Genomic DNA, 20,823 nt, shown 5'->3' on the forward strand with positions numbered 1-20,823 from the left:
ATGAAGATGGTTTAGGACAGTGGAAACACAATGAGGACATAAGGATGATAATGGTATTTGACAACATATGCAGCACACATGCTATTTATATAAAAATGAATTCAATGTATGAACTATGCCTGGATTCAAGCCCTTGACAGTATAAATGTGTACAGACTGCAGGACTGTTTTAGCTCAGCACACTTGAACTCATGCATTTTTAAGTTTAACTGATGCATTTGAAGGGGCACTGAGAATAGATTGAGGCAAGGTATTGTGTAGGCATCAGATTTCATCACAGTAACAACAGGTGTAATATTCCATAATGTGTATATGACATCTAGCAGCCTAATACATAGTTACACTAACTGTCTCACAATAATAGTGGTTAGTGAAGCATGTCTAACTAACCACATTTGTGTGATGTGAACCATACTAGTGTGACCAAAATTAAAATCTTTAGCGTTTACCATAAGATGTGAAAGGACATTTACCATCACTCACCACTGGTGCATGATGCCAAGCTCAGTGGGAAAGCTGAGGACACTAAACAGGGAAGATAGATTTAGAGACAGGGGTAGCGACATAGGAAGAGATTTGCTTATGGTCCATTTCTGCACATCTTTGGGCTGCGTTTCTGTTTGGTTTGTCATCATAATTATTCAGGCAAGATCTGTTTGAGACAGCATTCCCAATTGGGGTCAAGCAGATTAATACAGCAGCAGGATAACAGTGTGTTAAGAAAATCTGTTGTCAACATGTACACGCAAAAGAATCATAAAAAGCATTCAATAACACTTTGACATGCATCAGGATTTCAACCTTGATAGTATTCAGAAATCTATGGACCTGAGCATTATCTAACCACACCACAATAGGAACCTATGGTACACAAAGGTAAATCTGATAACAGATTGAAGCAAATGTATGCATTAGTCTTCATTGCACTCATGACAAATGTAAAATCCCATACCATGTACATTACATCTAGTAGCATAATAAATATACAACAACAGTATAAAGTGATGATACAAAAGAGGGACAGAAACAGATACTGACACAAGAACAGAGACAAAGAATATTTTATTTTTCTGGGCCATTTTTAATTTTTTTGTGGTGTGTTATTGTTCTGTTTTTCCCTTTAACTAATCTGCCATGCTATGTACAGTAAAGTTTTTCCAACAAAGAGCAAGCAGGGTTGAAAAGTAAAAACAAGATGAAGAGATAAGCAGTGTAATGTAGGGATAATAAGATATGTAGACAACACTTACATAAATAATATTAATAACATATTAAATAGGAATTTCACATATTTCTGTATTTGAACCTTTCACACTATGCAAAAGAATTTTACAAAAATATGAATTATGTCAAAACACCACACAGGAAGTGTAATTTCACAACCTTAATTTTCCATTTTGAAGTGACAGTCAGAAAATAATGAGGCAACAGAGAATGTAGGCATCAGGCTTCATCACTGTAATGACAATTATAAAATGGCAGAAGTTTGCATTACAGCCGGCAGCATAATAAGCGATCTAATGCATCTAAGACATATGTCATGTTAAGCTGTTATTTCTTATTATTTACACATTTATCATGAAGCCAGGAATTTTTGAGCAGCATCCTTCCCAACAATATCTGCAATAGGTGGATCCTATAAATTGTACATTCAGCTCTATAGCCTGCTCAGGAGAAGATAATAGCTGTCTTCTCATACTGCTGTTAACCTGTCTGTGTATCATGCAGTGAGGATAAGTACGTTAGCATAAAGGGCACCAGAATAATGTGTCTGAAGGCCAAATCTCACAGAGCTTTACCATAAGTTGTATACTGCTATTTCCCCTAAGTAACAGGTGTTGCTCAGTGCTAGGTGTCATGCAAATATTGAAGGGGAGAGACTGGTGACACAGAAGGGGTGGGGACACGGGGGAGGGGCAGCATTGATTATGTGGATTATGACAGAAGCAGGGTAATGGTGGTTCAACACAATATGTAGACAACAGTCATGCTTGAAATAGTCTTATAAAAACAGTCAATAAGAGCTTGAAATAATTAACCCTTACAAAACCAGTCTAAAGATCTAAGCATTATCTCAGCATACCACAAAGTTATAATTCACAAAGTTAAAATCACATAACTGAAGAGACAGTGACAACTTACTGAAGCAAGGGATGATGTTGGCATTATTAATCTGTCATGTTCTCTACAATAAAATGTTTGCTATAGGGAGCAAGAAAGAATATGAGAGTAGAAAGAAGGTTAAGACAGAAGCAATATAAGGGTGGTTTTGATATGTGTCCCTGTTGAGGATGGAATGTACTTGCAAATGCTTTATTGCTACACTATTATTGCGCTTGCAAAGGCTTTATTGCTACATTATTTAAATGTTATGCTATATTTTTCCTAATCACACATCATATCGGACTTATACAACAAGCATAAATGATACATTTTTTGAAGAAACATATCTGTAATACTCATTTGTATTGTCTTACATTGCTAACCAACACTTTGTGACAAATGTCATTTTGACCCCTCAATAAATGTACCTGTAAACTGAATTCAAAGCTTGTGTTACTTGTTTGCTTTCATTCGCTGCAGTTATACCTTGTGCCACAGAGATACGTAGCTTACAGGTGCATTTTCTTCACTCTGTACTCTCCAGAGTGTTGACAGCAGTGCAAGGGTGCCAGGCTCGTTTGCACTACAGAAGGAAGTCCAGTTACATTTTTCTTTTGCTTTTGTCTGTGAACCTTGTGCACAAATGAAAAAGGCATATGTGTGTGTGTGTGTGTGTGTGTGTGTGTGTGTGTGTGTGTGTGTGTGTGTGTGCGTGTGTGTGTATATATATATATATATATATATATATATATATGTATATGTATGGTATTTAAACAGTTGGAAGGAAAATTAAAAGAATCAATGGGTATATCTAGCAATGACCAAAGCAAACAGTACATTACACATACACACTTTAATTTTCACATCTCCTTGCAGCATCAGAACTTTAATTTCTGTAACACATTATCAGGACTTTACATAATATCAAGTAATTGGAAAGGACACAGACAGTAGCTGATGTTAGATCATTTTTGACAGAGCAGATGCAATTAATAGTGGGATCATTTCAAATTAAATTTCTGTTCCAGGATTGCTACTTGAAAGATATGCTGATGTATTTCATCATATCTAATACAGTTTTCCACGTCACATTACTACTTTTGTGTTATCACAATTTAGAAAATTTCATATTTCATCTCATGCATATTATATGCTAGTAATACTGAGAATATTTAAGTCTCCACTGATAACATATCCATATACCAAAATGTGTGTCAATAATTATTGTGACCCTCCCCTCAGTAAAATTATTTGTAAACTGGATTTGAACTCTGTATCACCAGTTCTTGCTCTCTAAATTCAGTTCACTTACACCTTGTTCCACAGTGTTAGGCAGCTTGCAGGTACATTTTCTTCATTTAGTAATATCCAGGGTGCTTTCTTTCATGCACCAGAACCAGGCTTGTTTGCACTATAGAAGGCACCCCAAATTAAAATTTACATTTTTTAGCCTTTGATCATAAACCATATTTGCTTGCTGGCAAGTGGAGCACAAACAAAAAAGGTGACAAACAAATAAATAAATTACACAAACAAATTATATTGCAAATTATATTACAAATGTATATCTGGCATGGCTTAGTGGTAAATCACTTTGTGTATGGTATGTAGGGTCCTGGGTTTGAGCCATGCAGAGGCTGTTTATTTAGGGTAAGGGTTGGGAGGGTGGCCTAATGGTTAAGGTGTTTGCCTTACAAATACAAGGTGCAGGGTTTGACTCTCCCAAGAGATAATTGGCTAGGCTTAAAATGGCTCACAAGGGCAGTTAGCCTAGTACTAATCTATGAATCTAAAAACTGACATAATAAAAGGATATATCTAGCAAGAAACAGAGCACAGATAGTATTAGTGTGACACATTCATCCTTTTCACATCTGTTTGCCACATCACAAGTAGCATTTGTCTTACACATGATCAGGATTGTCGCTCATCTTGTGTATATTCAATAAGATGATGAAGCTAAGTGTTCATTTAAGTAGTTTATTTCACACAAACCTATCAGCATGGAGAATGGTAACCTTAAAATGAAATGACATAACTAACTGTACACATGCATGCTTACACCTCGGCTGCTCAGTACAAAATGGCACTATTGCTTGCACGTGCAGAGTACTTATATGCAAGTGCCCACTGAATGGAATGGCTCTTAAAGGAACACACACACACTCTGATCTACAGCCTCCCTCTTTGACTAGTTGGTCATGTAAATAAACAATGATAATCATATGAGCATGCAAATTATACAAATATATACAAATAACAATCATGTCCAGGTTGCTGTGTATTTGACAGTAGGTCTTGAGATATGACCTGATCTCATAACATAATAACTAGAACTGGGTTTAGCAACAGGGACAGTCACTGGGGAATGTTCTTCTTGAGGACTTTCAGGGATACTTTCAGGAACAGGAACAGACAATGAAATGTACTCTGGAACAGGAACATTAGACAAATCACTCTGAGAATAAGAGTCTTTGTTAAAAGCAAATGTTGCAACACTAGCTCGGACCCCAGTAGTAAATGTTTCAAATTTCTCCTGAATTCCATGCCTTGTGACTCAATGATGTACAATCTCGGTTCTTCACACAAATGTTTCACAAGTCTCATTCAGTCAAATCAATTTGCTGTCTGCACCCTCACTATCTCTCCTTTTTTTAACGGATTCAGAGGTTTGCTGGTTTTATCATAGTAAAATTTTTGGGACAAACTTTTCTTAAGGAGTTGAGCTTTTACTGCTTTGTTGTTTTTACCACTTGTAACCAACAAATTCTTACTGATTGGCTGTGTGGTTCTGGTTTGTCTCAGCATTATCCTCTGAGCAGGTAAACTACGAAGATCATCACGAGGTATGTTTCTGAAATTAAGCAGATTTAGAAAAACATTGGTATTGTCAAGTTTAGACTTTTCCAACAGCTGTTTTGCATTTTGAACTGCATGTTCTGCCAATCCATTTGAATGAGGGTATTCAGGACTACTCGTAACATGAAGAAAGTCCCATGTTTCAGCAAATGTATTGAACTGCCGACTTGTAAACTGTGCACCATTGTCAGAAATGACATTGTGCAGACTACCATGGACAATAAAATGTCACTTCAATTTAATAATGACAGTACTGGATGTGAGATTAGGAAGAAGGTCAATCTAGAACCAATCTGAATAAAAGTCTACTAATACCAAGTGATGTTGACCATTCCATTCAAAAATATCTAAATCTACTGTCGACCAAGGTAGTTCAAGAATCTGATTTAGCTAAAGTGGCTCTTTTTGCTGATGCGGTTTAGCACTACTATAAACAGAACAAGCTGAAAGTTTTTTTCTCAACATCTTCTGACATAGAAGGCCAAAATACTAGTCCTCTCAGCCTTCTTTTGATAGAATCAGTTCCTGGGTGGCTGTGATGTATGATTTTAATATACTCTTGTTTCAAGGATTTTGGAACAATCACTTTTGGACCTCTCATGATGATACCATCTTCCATCAAAATCTCATCTCTGTAAGCAAAATACTGCTGCACTTCTACTGGTAAACAAGATTGCTTTGATGATCTTTTACAGAATTGGATCTGAAGCTGTGTGAGTTCTAAGCTCACCAATATGTGTGGAAGAGAAACTTTTTACTTATATGACTTTAAAATCAGGTTTCTCATTTTCATTTTGTTCAGTGTTTTTTTCTGGATAAAGTATCAGCAAGATAAAGAAGATTGCCTTTTGTGTAAACCAAGTGAAATTGGTACTTTTGCAATTTCAACATCATGGGTTGCAATCTCACAGGAGCTTTGTGCACTGGCTTTTTCAAAATAGTGACCAAAGGTTGGTGGTCAGTTTCAATTTAAATAGGTCGACCATAAATATAATCATGGAACTTGAAACATGCAAACACAATTGCCAAGAGCTATTTCTCTATCTGAGCATACTGCATTTCAGTTTGGGTTATGATTCTGGATGCATAGGCTACTGGTCCACCCTCTTGAAGAATGACTGCACCAAGACTAAACGTTGAAGCATCACAAAAAAGAGTTACAGGTTTGTGAACATAATATCTTAAAATGGGCAGTTCTCTGTTTCAGGACGTCAAATGCTTTTTAGTGTTGTTCTGACCAGGACCAGGTTACATCTTTGTCTGCCAGTTCTCTTAGAAGTGCTGAAAGTTCTACCAGATCTGGAGTCAGCTTGCCTAAATAGGTGACCATGCCAATAAAACGTTGCAAGGAAGTCACATTGTCTGGAGCTGGCATCTCAAGAATTGCAGTTTGCTTGGAAGGATCTGGTCGTAAGCCTGAACTGGTAAACAAATGACACACATAAGTAAGTTTTCATAGCCTGAACTTGTATTTCTGAGTATTTAACTTAAGATTCACTTCATAAGCACATCTCAGAACTTTCCTGAGGTTTCTATCATGTTCACATTCACCATTGCCTCCTACAAGAATATCATCTAGTATAATAGCACATGGATAGCCAGAAGAAATTTGCTACATTGCATATTGAAAGACTTCACTGGCAGAATTTATCCCAAATGTCATTCTTAAAAATCTTTACCTTCCAAATGGTGGACTGAAAGTGGTAAGCAATGAAGATTTTTGGTCAAGCAAAATTTGCCAAAATAAACTTTTTGCATCTAAGACTGAAAAAAACAGTAGCATTTAGCATAAGAGCAGCAACTTCTTTGACTGTACACATTGGATGATAAGGTTGTTTTAATTCTTTGTTCAAGCCTCTTGGATCAATATATATTCTAATATAATCTGAGCGTTTTTTATGAGATACCATGATGGAGGATACCCATTCAGTTGGTTCTTCTACTGGACAAATTATACCTAAATGCACCATTTTGTCAAGTTCAGTTTTCACTCTGCCTTGCAGGGCTACTGGAACTTTCCTTGCTGGTCTGATAACTGGCTTACTTCAGGGTCTAACTTCATGGAGTACACAACTAGGATTCTGCCTAACTTGTCTTAAAAAAAAGAACACCATAGTCAGAAAAAATAGTCTGTGTGAAATTTTCATTGTTAGTGCTTACATGGTGGACTTCCACATTAAATGAAAGCGGTCCCATTTTCAAGCTGTCTCTGAGGCCTAACAATGACTGTAGATGCCTCTTGACAATGTAAAATTGCAAGTCATAGCTGTTCCCAGCAGAGTACCATGAAAGCACTACTGAGCATTCAGTTTAAATTTCTTCACCACCATAAGCATCAAGCTTTACACACTTTGTCAGATCAAGCTTCTCACTAGCACTTACTTTGGCAAACATTTCTGCTGACATAATATTGCAGTTTGAACCAGTATCAACTTTGAGCTCTACAGGTCTCCCATTAATCAGAAGAGTACAGAATACTTCATTATTTGCTCATAAATCTACTGTATTGACTGTTTCACCAAGCACAGACACACCATCAACATAAAAAGTAGGGCCACAGCTTTCTACTTGATCACTTGCCTCTTTGAATGCTCTCTTTTAATAAGAGAATGTGCCCCTTTTGATTTACAGAACCTTTTAAAATGATTCTACTTTTTAAATGTGTGGAACTGCTGACCAAAAGCGAAGCACTTTTCTCTTTTGGGCTCATGACTATCGCCACAATTACGACAGTTGACTATGAGGCTTGACACAGGTTTTGCTGACTTACCCCTCTGCTTCACTAAGCATGCTCTAGATTTTACTGGAGCTGCCCTTGAACTTGCTAGAAAGGCTCTGTGTTTCACTGAAGCAGCCACACCCTTAGGTCTGTATATTTTAACCATGTGCTGTGTACTATCAACATTAGCACTGGAAGCATGCTTTTATTTATATTTATTTATTTATTTATTGTCATTTGTTAACCAGGTTAGTCCAACTGGGCTTTTGGCCCATTTTCAGTGGAGACCCAAGGAGAAAAGTTAGAAAATTGCATAATAGTACATTGATTGCATGCAGAAGTATATTACTAACATAGTTGAATACTGTAAAAAGAAGGATTTACAAAGCTGTTAATAATAACAAAGTTGAGTACAGAAAAGAACAATTACAAAGCTGTTAATACATAACATTGTATAAATTAGAGAATATACATAATGTTCTATCATCATTTTTCTTTTTCTAGGTTAGATAGAGAATGGTGTGTAGAAAAGTGTAAGACAGGAGAGGGAGACTAGGTGGGTTCATGACAGGAGCAACTCTTGGAGTTAAGTAGAAAAGTTTTTAGTTGATTTTTAAACTGGGTGTAGTGGGCAATGGACTGTAAGCCAAGGGGTAGTTTGTTCCAGGCATCGGTGACAGTATGTGTATAGAGTATTTTCCCAATAGATTTGTTTGGTTGATATATGTTTAGTAGCTGTTGGCTCGATGTACAGAGGGTCCTGGATGGAGTATAGGTGGAGACTAAGGGAGAAAGAGATGGACAGAAAGAGCATTTGTAGAGCATAGAGAGTAGTATTTGAAATTGAGATACAAGCAGTTGTTGGGGGAGTTCTAGCCATTGGAGAGAGTTTAATGCAATATGATGGTGTGTATTGTATGGCGAGTTGGTGATGAATCCAGCTATTTTGTGATAGGTTTGTTGGATGGCTGAGCGGAGGCAATAATTCCAATGCTGTTGACACAAATACGAAGTTTTATTCCACCAAAACACACGAACCACAACGTATAACACAAGCGCTTTCACTCGGTTCCTACCGAGCTTTATCAAGTACCATCCTGGAATTTAGTGTTCTTGGCTTTTGGTGCTTTTAACTTCCTTCATAGGTTTGTTGGAGCTTTTCTCATTGTAAGCATATTTGTGTGCTTTTCTGTGAGCTCATATATCTGACAAATCTCTATGGGCTTATTCAAAGTTAAAGCACTATCTCAAAGCAAAACCTTTCTCACTGCATCATCTTTAATACTACACACAAGACAATCTTTTATCAACTCTTCTCTTAAATCACCAAATCTGCATGTATTTTCCTTGCTTCCCAAGTCAGTTATATATGCTGCAAAAGTTTCACCAGGCTTTTTATCCCTTGTGTAAAATATGTGCCTTTCCATTGTAATATTCATGTGGGGATTACACATTTTTCTAAATTTACGTTTTAAACACTCTGGGTCTTCCCGGGTTTCAGCTGGTACCACTGTATGGTGATTTTCCCCCTCCCCTGCATACATATCTGGGGCATACACAAATGAATACTCCCTTTCAATGGCTTTTGAAGCAGCTAAATTAAGCAGAATAAATACCTATGTACATGCGTCTTTGTCAGAAAAAGCAGCCTGTATGAAAATATCATACTCTTGCTCAAATTTCTCCAGTTTTTTTATTATCAAATACAAGTCCAGCAGGTCTGCAAAATCCTTCTGCCATGCCAACAAAATGCTTTAGACACAGTACAGACCTGGCCCTTGTAATTATGTTCAAATGCACAAATACACACATATACCAGCCAGGTACTCGAAAAAATATTCAAATGCACCATAAACCCTTTAAAATGATAGTTTTCTGTGAAATTACTGTACTGTAATACTGCAGAAACTCGCAAACACTTTGCACACATTAGATATCTTGGGCAGCTTTAGTGAATATGAAAAAGAAGCACATAGTGAAAAAATATGGTTGGAAGTTATTTCAAGCACTTTTGTAAGCATTTTGAGTATTTTTATCAATATATCATAATTTTGAACATTTTGTTTAATTAGAAAGTCATTTTGAATGGTTGTAATGCTTTGTTTTATATTCATTGAGTAAAAAATCATTTAAACAAGCTTTAGTATCTGGATTTGTCTTTCTGACCTGTTGGCGAGTTGTTTGAAAAGAAATGATCCACTCCTGTATATTCCTCTAACTGTAACTGCCTGCCTCATGGTCATGAAGAAGAAATTTTACTCTGGATCCCATTCTGACACCATGTCACTCGTCTTGTGTATATTCAATAAGAGAATGAGGCTGGGTGTTCATTTAAATAGTTTATTACACACAAACATATCAGGATGGAGAAAGGTAACATTAAACGTAAACGAACAAACTGACTGACTACTGTACACATGCATGCTTACACCTCGGCGGCTCACTACAAAATGGCACTCTTGCTTGCACATGCTCAGTACTTATATGCACATGCCCACTGACTGGAATGGCTCTTAAAGGAACTTACATACTTTGATCTACAAGGATTACTTGTAATGGCAATTCTTCAGAAAGAGGAAACAAAAAGATTTGCAGGAGGTCATTCTTGACACATTATAATGACATAAAAGTTTAAAACAAAATGTATCACTGTCATGATGAATAAATGTGAGATATGGATAAGTCCTCCAGCATATATGACACATATGTCCACATTACTCATGTTACTGCTTTTGTGTTATCACATTGTACAAAATGCCATATGTTACATCATCAATAGCACAACACTCTTTTGCAATAAATGTTACCTGCCATTATGGAAACTTTACCCTGGGAATATGACCTTTATTGCGGAGTGTTGTATCACTTATTATTAATGGCTAGGGTTTACATTTGTAGCACACCAAATGTGTTAATCCTGTGATATACATCTGCCTGCCTCAACCCAAAGCAATTTTTATCAATTTTTAATTGAAAAGTTTAACTTTTTTTAATTAATGCTGCTATGCACTTCAGAGTTACACAACTGTTGTCATCCTCACAGACTTTTAGCATTGGTTTTCATTTTCTTTTTTTTTAATTATCAACTTGTGTGTACCCACAGGAAGCCTTACTTTTTAAAATTATTTTGTGCATGATGGCTGCATAAATTCATACCGTATTCTTTTGCTAATAATAACTTGTTCTTAATTTCCTTCATTTGTTCTTGTATGTTTAATCTCATAGGGCTATGGCACCCAAGACATCTGGACCTTGTAAACTGCCATACACTGATGTGGAGAATGAAGTTACCATCCAGGCACTACAGTGATATGGCTCATCCCTCTTAGACAGAGGCAGATATGACATGTCCTCCTATGCCCCTATATGGGGACAGGTGGTCAGTGATATAAATGTGGTCAAAAGACATGGCCATACTTATCAAAAAATCATACATAAGGTCAGTGATATGATAATGAATGTGAAATGTAAAGTGGTTTCAATTGCCCAGGAACTGATGGCTACCGGAGGTGGTCCTGCTACTGAACCAGCACTGACTGAGACAGAGAACTTCCTGTCCACTGTCAGAGATCCACAGAGATCAGCAGAATTGTTGATGTTGGTGCTGACATGAAGAGCAGCCAAAATGTGTCTACTCCTGAACTTCCAGGTATGTAATATAATTAAATAATTGACATTATCTATCTATATATAGATATATGTGGATAGATATATCTTATATCTATCTACACCTATATCTATCTATATAAATATATATATATATATATATATATATATATATATATACAGATATATGGGTGTGTATACATATGTGTGGAAGGAGAGACACTGAGACAGAAAGAAGGATGGGGAATGAAACTGACAGCAGACTTCTGAAGGATATGTTTCTTATTCTGTAGATATTAAAGGGATTTTTTTCTTTTTCTTGTGTCATTTGCATTGTGATGCTTATCGCCCACATTTCAGCTTCCTTTCTTATCTCTAGGCACATCTGGTTCTGATTTTGCATGACCACCTCCACATGGTAAGCACACCTTTTTATTGTTATTACTGTACATGAAGTAAATTTAAGTATACACGAAAGTCCTTTTTGCATTGCATTATTATCTATTATTGCTTAAAATATGTTTTACATAGCATAAGTTTTATCAGTTTGCATTTTATTTCTCTCTTTGTTGTGCAGATTACTTGTGTTGATTACTTGTTATCAAAGGTAATCTTGCCAGTGGCACTGTGGAACTCCTACTTGATGTCAGAGAATTGGTAGTCTTTGTTGATGATGGTGGTGGTGAATAGGTGCAGTCCAGGGGTGCAGAGGGTCAGTCTGACACTGAAATTGTGGCTCCCAGATCCCCTGCCCATATGCTGGACACAGTCAGTATGTCTATGCATACCCATGCCACGGAGATCTCAGACATAGGAAAGATTGAGGGTGACACATTTGATCAGGTTAGTATGGTTACTCCAAGTTACAGAGCTGGTTGAATCTCCCTGTAGCTATCATGAGGGCAAAGTGCCTTGTGGTGGGGTTGGTAGAAGTGCTTGGAAGAAGACTGCTGGCCACTTCTTTCTGATATTTGTGTGTCGGTAGGTGCCACACAACATATGTATAGGGTCTCTGTGTTCTACATGATATATGTGTAGGGCCATCACAGAGGCATGGGCATGCTCCATTAAGGACTCAAAAGAAGTACTGTGACAACTAAATTTTGTACATTCTGACACACAGGACTGCCTGATTCCTATAGGTGACTCCTTGGACAGGAGGAATGATACACTGGATCAGGCAGGGTCTGTAATGGAACATTTGCAGGGGAGGGTTAGCATTTATGTGGCTGGAGTGCTGCTACATCATCAGGTGTTAGCCAATTTGGCCATGCCAGATCCCTCTCCCTTAGTGGCACTACTTCCACTGCTTCATCAATGATTGAGGTGTCCATACCCAGACATGGTAGGCTACATGGTAATGGTCCTGGATGTAGCCGTGATGAGAGCACATCCAGCAGACATTGCTCATGTTCAGGTAGCACACTATCTTCTAGCCAGGGCCATGGAACTAGTAGTGCAATTCCTGGCAGAGGTAGTTTTCATGGTGACAACACTGAACTGACTACTCTACCATGCATGGTTCACACCTGTCCGAGATACCAGGACATGCATGCGCACACACACACACACACACACACACACACACACACACACACACACACACACACACACACACACACACACACACATTGTATAAACACTACTGCTGACTGATATAAATCTCTTGCTACTAGGCCTGACAGTTGTTTACTTACTGAATAAATTGTTTGTTACTCACACACACTCACTTCTTTGGTGTCAGGCTTCTGCTCCTATATTTCCCACCACCAAACCAACCTGTGCAAGTGATGAAGATTGCGCTCTACCCTTTACGCGTTTCTTTATGACTTAATGTTACTTATATGTATGATGCACAGAGTAGATAGCTATTACTTTCTTACTTAGAAACTTGCTTTAATTTAAATGTATTGCAGAGGAAATATTTATAAACAGTAGTCTACTGAAATGCTTGATGCACAGTACTGGGAAAAATTCATAGCTGTATATTGCAAATATTAATCATAAGCTATTATTGACACTACTGTACACCTGAGACATGTTTAAGTTTGGGGACATTTGAATATGACAGTAATCAGTTATATACCTCTTTTTTCACAGAGGTTCCACATTTACCTTGTTAATAATGCAGCTGCAAGGTGTGTCCTTGGGTATTGTCTTTGTTGGATGCTAATAACACACAAGCATTACATGGTTACATAAAGGTTGTGGACTTTTGGAAGAATAAGTTTTTTTCAATCTTTGTATATATTTAGTATATTCATCTAAGTAGTGTGTGTGTGTGTGTGTGTGTGTGTGTGTGTGTGTGTGTGTGTGTGCTGTCCTTTTCCTCTTAGCCAGAGGCATGGCATTCAGTGACCAACTACATCTGCCAGCACCATCTGTGACTGGTGGTTGCCCTCAGACTCTTCATATCTAACTGCTGGAGCAGCTGGCCTTGCCTCTGGTCCTGGAAAGTGTGGTCCTGCCCATTGTTACTCTTGATGAAACTTTTTCCAGAGAATTATATTGTGCAACATAGCACAGACTGTGAGTATTTGGGAAGAGGTGTCTGGGTTGTACTGCAGTGCACCTCCTGATGTGTCTAGACACCAGAGCCCTTATTTGAGGAAGCCAAATACACATTTTATAATATTCCTAGTTTGAGCATGGGTATCATTATATTCTTACTCAGTGGGTGTCACTGGCCAAGGATCCAGTGTATAAACTGCATCTCCCACTAAATGCCCTTGTTGAAAATCACCCTTAGCAAACCTTGTGTACAGCTCACAGGTGTGCAATATGTGTGAGTTATGAAAACCACCTGGGTTACCTGCACAATCACTGTAGATGATCCCTTGGACATTACAGAAAACCTGACAGTTTATATTGTGGTATCCTTTCCTGATAATGTACCTCCTTCCGTGTTCACCAAGTGGAGCTTTTATTTCTAAGTGTGTGCAATCTACGGCCCTCAAAACTTCAGGGAAGCGTGCTATTGTATAAAATTCTTGCATAGTTTTTGCTGTCTTCTCTGGGATGCATGGCAAACAGATATGATCCTTTGCATGTTTCAGCATTGCATTTAGAAACTGATGCAATATTCTAAAAGTTGAGGCCTGTGACACCTCTAATATCTCCCCTTTGGGTCACTGGAAATTATCTGTAGCTAGTAGATGAAATACTACACATAACTTTGTTTTCCCAGGGGTGGTTTCTTCAAGATTTCTGCAGGGCTTCAGGTGAGGGTGGCAAAGGTTGATTATATTTCATCTCATGTTTCACTCTCTGCCACATATCACTCTACAACTTCTGTGTCATGCAGTCCATGATAAGTCCAGTGGGGTCTAAACTCCCTTCTCCTTCTCAGCCGAGGTCTGGCAATAGCAGAAGAAGCAGCATCATTAAATAAAGCCTGTTGCATATACAGATGAATGATGGCAGCAGCAACCCCTAGCATTGGTTTCCAAGCATAATCATACATATATTCCAGTGTTTTGGACTTCAGGGCAAAAGGAAGCACTGAGTGTACACGCTCAGTTTTTACATTCATGAATAGCTCCATCATGGATTGCTTTATTAGCATGTAATTCGACTACTTATGACTTTATTAGGATATTCTGCCACTCACCCGTCTTTTGAGGCTGTGCACTAAGTGCAGAGCTGTTTAATAAATACCATATAGAGTATTATTGTGTGCATGTTGCACACATGATAGCAGCCCTAAGTGTAGGCATTCACGAATCCAACCCTAGGTCTATTTCTCTTGTTTCATTGTTATGATGTGACAAATTATTATGTTTCTTGTTAAGGAATCATGCAGCTTACCAGATTCACAGTGATTGGTGCTGTTCTGCAGTTCGGTAACATAAACATCCAGAGTCTTTGCAGGAACTTGTGTTTTTCAATGCTTGTCTTCATCAAGCAAAGTTAGAGTAGTAAATGCCCTTGTGGTTTCTTCCCCTGTAATATATATGAATGCTACACACTGCATGCGAATTTCAAAGCTAACCCACTTAAAATGAGGAAGAAATTGAATCTCTGGATCCTAAATTTTCAGTTTCAGCCAAGTGTTTTGCAGTGTAAGAATTCCAAGGGTTTGCATATAAGCCATATCTCTACTGTGAATTATAATTCTGTACTTCAGCATACAGACACTCTTGAAAGCAAATATATTTATCCAGCCCTGCAGATATAATTATTCTGTTCTGTGAGACATTTCTCCATTTCTGAACACCATGTCTGGGCCTGGATCATGGTTGAAAAGGGTTTTTGGACCAGTCTACCTACCCAGTTATCAAATAGAAATAAATAAATATAGTGATTGGCTTTTGAGCCACTGCGAATGAGGCACAGGATGTGAGTTGTAACTTTCTGTTGTATAGCCAAACTCTCTGAGGTTTAAATTGAGAAAGCAGGTGTAGTACTTGATGTGCAACATCCTTTGGCTAGTTCATTAGCATATATAAAATTACTTAATTTTCTGTTCTTCCTTCATCGTTTCATTTATATACATAAAACACTATTATTCCAATTCCTGGTGCTTTCTGTTAACTCCCTTGTAACTTGCCCCTTTGTTATTCTCACATTTGTTGTTCTTCTGCTTGCCTCTTTGTATTGTGCTTCCCATCCTTCCTTTTTACTTCTTGTAACTTGCATGTTGTGCTCAAATGGATTTGCCTGATATTTCTGTATAGCCAATCTGGCCTTCTCCTCTTTTTGTCCTTTCTCTTTTCCAAACTCACTTGCCCACAGGTCTAAATACTCCATCCTTGACCAACACGCATAGCTTGTTTAATCTTTCACTTTGCATCTAGTCCCCTACAGTCTTACATCATTTTGACCCTCTTCCCCAGCTTATCCTAAATAATTGACCTAAAACCTTATATTGTGATATTTGTCATTGCCTGACACTTTATTATTATTAAATCTTGACCAACAGTGCTCTCACTTGGTGATTCATGACCTTTATTTGTCTCTGTTAGGACTAAATTCAGAATTGTATCTTTTCTGGCATAGTCTTACAATAGGTAGATGAACCTCTCATGATCTAATGTTAAGGCTTTAATAAACACCCCCCATCACTCACCTCCCATTTTTGTCTACCCTTGAGCTTGGAATCTCAGGATACTTCTAGTAATTCCACACACAAAGGAATGTTAACATCTTTCTCACATCCCACTCCTTTAGTCTCTCTTCTAGTCTCACATCTTCCTCCTTTGATGTGTCTGTGAGGTGACACAATGTACCAGCTCCACCTGCCCATACCTTAATTGGTAGTGCATTTCCCCTCTGTTTTAACCTTGCCTCCTGTCTTGCTTCCTTCATAATGGTCTTCTCCTCTTTGCTGATTTCGCATTTGATGCCCTCGTTTATGTAGATTGCTACTCCACCTTAATCTATCCCTTCGGTATCATTCCTGAACATCACATAATCATGCACTTGCATGCCCCATCTCTTGTCAGTGATTCATGTTTCTATGTTAACAGCAGTCTCCACAATTTCTGCCAGCATCAGTGCTTGAAACTTCTCCATTTTCTTAGCCATGCTCCTTGGATTGCAAAGTAATCATATCCATCCATGTTCTGAGTCATCCCTATTTAATCCGCTGCTATGCTCAACATCTTTTTCTTTTACCTTATGTCTATTACTTGAATACCTACTTGTCCTGTTTCTATAACATTTTCTCTTTATTCCAGTCTACTTTATAGACATGATCACCGAGACTTACCTTTGTACCTCAGCACTAAGTATTGCTGTCGTTTCTAGATAAGACAGAGCCTGAGTATGTGATGCAGAGTTGGCCTGTGTCTACATCCGTCTACAAAACTCAAGCAGTTCTTTCTTATCTGTTATTGTAGTCTGTCATTATAACCCTGATGCTTTTGTTCTTCAGTCTGATGGATGCTGGCACAGATATCATTTTTGAGAATGGTACCTATAACCCCGTTTTCTGACATATTTCTGCCATTTCCATAATCCTACATGCCACTACCTCAGCTATCTCCTGTAACAGTTCATTGGAGCCTATAAGCACAACTGTGTGCACCTATTCCTTCCCAAGTAACCCCCTTGGAGACCAACTTGGTCACCTCCTATGCCTTAGTAAGGCTAAGCACTAAGACCAGGTGTACTAAACTTTTATCTCTTTTTTCTCCATTGTAAAGGTTGTTAATCTCCTGAGTCCCAAGTCAGCAAAACTCACTTCTCTATCTCCGCACTGCTGTCATCACAACTGTTTCATATCTTGTGGTCCTATACCTCCTCTACGGAGCCTTTCTCATAGGTTCACAGGTGTGCACTAGGCTAATAGCCCTGGAGCCTTTAAAGCTTAGCCCATAGGATTACCCTGGCATCATGCCACCTGACCTTAGTTCCTAGTCCCTCTGTCGAGTAGAGCCACTGGAGTGATCCCGGGGTAAATTTTCTATTTCCCATCCACTCATCAAGATGTCTCTTGAAGAGAGACAGTGAGGTGCTCTGTTTGACATGTATGGGAAGTGTATTCCATAGCATGGGCAGTCTCTGGGTTATGAACCTGTCCCTCCAGCATGTTCTGCTGATTGTGGTAATGAGACTGAGGTCTCTGAAGCACGTGGTGTGGAGGGATTGGGATTTCTTTAGATGTAGCATTTCTACCAGCACTTGTCCCACCCCAGTCCTTCTCATTGTTTGCACTGGTTGCCTTTCTCCCACCCCGTGCTGCATTTGATCCCTTTCCACCCTTTCTAGTACTCTTCCTACAACTTGTTTTGTACCTCTCCTTCAACCTTACCTTCCATTTCCTCATCTTCTCTTTCAGTTCCAGCTCCTATTTCCTACACACACACACACACACACACACACACACACACACACACACACACACACACACACACACACACACACACACACACACACACACACACGCACACACACACAAAGCAAAATATAAAATAAAGTCAGTCAGAAAAACTGAAGTAATTCCTTTTACATATTTTATGTCATACCATTTTATTTTCAAAAAATGTCATGTCTGTCATGAAGGTTTTTGCCCTGACCCAGCTTGTTCACCTGTTTTTGCCTCTTACTGACCTTCTAATACTGTGCCTGAATTACACTTTTATAATGCATTTTACATAGTTGTCGTACACAGATCCTGTGACTATTAGTGGTTTTCTGCACTCAGTAGTATAGTTCCTCCATATATTTCATTACTGGAGATCCTTCTATAGCAGCAGCTTTTTACTCTTCTGCATATTTATCCAGTAATACACACAATGACACTATCAGAGAAGAATACAGCTGTTTCTCAGACATCCTAGAGTGTAAACCTTAAACAGCAAAATAGTACTGATAATACTGGTAAAGCAGACATTAAACATTTCTGGTCACTCAGTTTAATGTGTCACTGAAATTAAACCTACTTGGAAATTATGCCGAATAGAAAACTTTAGTTATAAAAAAGTAATGTACAATTATCTGGTCAATCTACTGACCTGAACTATCTTTTGTTATAGCACAAAACCAGCAGAGGCAAGGCTCCAGGTTCAAAAACAGTAGATTTAATCCAACACAAGCACTTTCACCAATATATATATATATATATATATATATATGTGTGTGTGTGTGTGTGTGTGTGTGTGTATCTATATGATATATATATATATATATATATATATATATATATATATATATATATATATATATATATATATATATATATTTAAATGTGTTTGTGCATGTGATATGTGTGTATACTACTGTACAAAGCATAGGACCAAACACTTAAATAAATCCGAGAATGAAGTTGAATTTTAAGAACATGAAGCTGTTGTTCTCATTAACATGAGGTGATACTTTTTTTTTTTTCTTAAAGTGTAATAAATACCTGGAAGCTACTACTTATGCCATCAACTAGTGCAGAAACTTCCTACATAGCTAGTCTAAAATTGCCTAAAGCACTGACCACATCCAGTGTATTTGTCATATACTGTACGCTCACTAAATGTTGCATAAAACTGAAGTATGTTATGTCACTGTGTTAAAGATTGATAATCAGGATTTGTTAAAAAGATTAACATCCAGAGGAAGAAAGCTTTTGGGTGAAAGTAAATAACTTGGGATGGGAGGATATGGGGAGAGGAGGTCAAAGTAACATATTTTAAAGATGCATGCATACTCTCATGGTTGTTTATGATGTCCACTGGAAGCTTGAACTGGGCTTTTTACGTTACTAGGTCCAGCCTGAGCCAAAAACAACACACAGATAGAGAGGAATAATGTTGTATCTTTTGGCTTTTCCCAGTTAGGGGTCGCCACAGCGGAACTCCGGTCCACTAATGATTGGAAGCAGATTTTTACGTACCGGCTTGCCAGGCCTGATGCACAACCTTCAATGAAGGTATGCCCATTCATGCATGTCTCCACACAGAAGACGCTTTAGCTGAGAATCGAACAGGACAACGTCTTAGTGTGAGGCGACAACGCTACCGCAGCACCACCACCGCAGCACAGATATAGAGGAATAATAAATACATAAATGTCAGTATTCATCAGATTTGTACTTGGACATTTATTGTGCCTCTACTTAAGGCTGACAGCAAAGTGGCATAAAGTGTCATAAATGTTGCAGTTCATAGAAAAGAGTTAATAAACTGCACTTTTGAAAATAGCCTTGCCTGAACACCAGATCTTTTCTTGGTAATAAGTTCCTCCAGCCCTTTCCTCCACTCTGGGATCTGAGATGCAAGTCAGAAAGAATACATGAGGGCTATATATTTGAGAGTATGTGTGTGCGCGCGCGTGTGTGTGTGTGTGTGTGTGTGTGTGTGTGTGTGTGTGTGTGTGTGTGTGTGTGTGTGTGTTTATGTGTGTGTGTGCACATGTGAGCACATGTGTGTGGTAGCTCTCAACCTTTTAGAACAAAAAATCTGGACAAAACCAAAAATAGTGGGGGGTAAAGGCCCCAAAATAGAGACAAATTGTAAATACCGATCTTCTAAACTTAGAAAGTTTCTGAAGGAAATTTAGTGTGAAACTCAAATGCTTGTCATTATTTAGTGGTCAGTCCTCACTGATATGCCACAAAAATCTAGTAAATCACAAATTTTGTGTGGATCAGACTAAAAGTATAAGGCAAAAATCCAGATATTCTACAAAAATCTGGACAGTTGAGAGGTATGTATGTGTGTGTGTATTGGGGAATTAAACTGGAATGCAGGCCTACTGTTAAAGGCAGAAAGTAAATGTGCAGTGCAGTCATTCTATTAACAGTAGCAGCTGAAACTTTTGATCTGTAAAGCTGTGCTCTCAAAATGAATTCTAAGTGCTCCTAAGCTGTCTGGATCTTGGCATTCCCAGAAGCAATACATAAGCGGAATACCTTAATGTGGGTCTAGTCAGTGCCTTAATGCAAAGTCAGCAATTAAAAATCAGCACTTCCTGGAGAAAACCAAGATGAGATTAACAACAGCAAATATTTTAGTGGGCCTATGCTATTTCCAAAAAAAAAAAAAAAACTCTGATTCTAATGTTTCTTCCAGATGTTTAGCTAGTCCAGTTTCTCAGTAATCCCT

The sequence above is a fragment of the Protopterus annectens genome, chromosome 3.part0, assembly GCF_019279795.1.
Source record: "Protopterus annectens isolate FY-2018-M chromosome 3.part0, PAN1.0, whole genome shotgun sequence".
Classification (NCBI taxonomy): domain Eukaryota; kingdom Metazoa; phylum Chordata; order Ceratodontiformes; family Protopteridae; genus Protopterus; species Protopterus annectens.